A 1,009-nucleotide genomic window follows, 5' to 3' on the forward strand; every position below is an offset into this window, starting at 1 on the left:
GGTTGTGCAGTTGACAATCAGCATGTATAAGGGTGCAAAGGCAATCTTGCATGTATATTGAACATGTCTGTGTCCTATAAGATTTAAAAAAAAAAATTAGATGCAATTGAACCTTCCTCCGTGCACTATTATGCATCAGTAGGATTTGAAATACACAGCTAGCAGCAGCAGAAAGTTGCCGTCTTGGGTAGGAAGGAGAGAAGCTATTGGCACCAGTAGCATAACTGGGGGGGAGGGCGCTGGCAAGTGGGGCTCCAGCTGTGGGCACCAAAATGGTAGCCCCCCTGCAAGAAATCCACATTGTGGAAGCAGCAGCAAGGACTTTGAGCCCCTGGGGCTGGTAAGACTGACATCCCTCTTCCCCTACCCCCGCCCCTTTTTTGGAAGGTTTTGCCCAGGGTGCAAAACTTGCACTGGCACTATATGTTGCAGCTGGGAAGGGAGCCTGGACCAGCCTCCCACCACTAGGGGAAGAGAGTTGTCAGGTAGAGATGGATAAGAAATGCTTGAGAGCTGCCAAAACAGCTCGAGCAGGGACCTGTTCTGCTGCTGGGACTTGGCAGCAATGTCAACTCAGCTATTTTTAAATGTTCCTGTTCAGTTCTCTTGGGCAGCTGCCAGACTCTTCCTGAGGAATGCAGCCACAGCTAGGAAGTGCCACCTTGCAGGTTACAGCTTGGCCAAACCCAAACCACCTCTGGGGCAGACACAGGACTCCACTCCAGCCCCAGGGCTTACCCCTTCCCATGGTAGGAAGGTGCATGCTCCAAACAACACTCTTGCTTAAGCCCCTCAAAAATGCTTGCAAGAATCTGTTTTGAATATCTGAATACTGACAGTGTGGGTACTTTGATACCCTTTAAATGTCTTTATCACCTCAGTACAGATCAGTAAGAGAATGCTGCTCTTGCCAATGTGCTGGAGCCAAACAGGAGGATGATGAGTGTCGGATGGCTGTAGAATGCAAATAAGCACAAGATCCACAGGTACCTAGGATCATCTTGGAGAA

General features: G+C 49.3%; 1 protein-coding gene across 1 annotated transcript in view; it reads right to left on the minus strand.

The window, feature by feature from the left end:
• Positions 1-1,009, minus strand: part of REC114 (REC114 meiotic recombination protein) — a 66,546-nt gene that overhangs the window by 721 nt on the left and 64,816 nt on the right. The gene's annotated exons all lie outside the window — the stretch shown is intronic.

Source organism: Alligator sinensis, unplaced genomic scaffold (genome assembly GCF_000455745.1).
Source record: "Alligator sinensis unplaced genomic scaffold, ASM45574v1 scaffold492_1, whole genome shotgun sequence".
NCBI classification, from domain to species: Eukaryota; Metazoa; Chordata; order Crocodylia; family Alligatoridae; genus Alligator; species Alligator sinensis.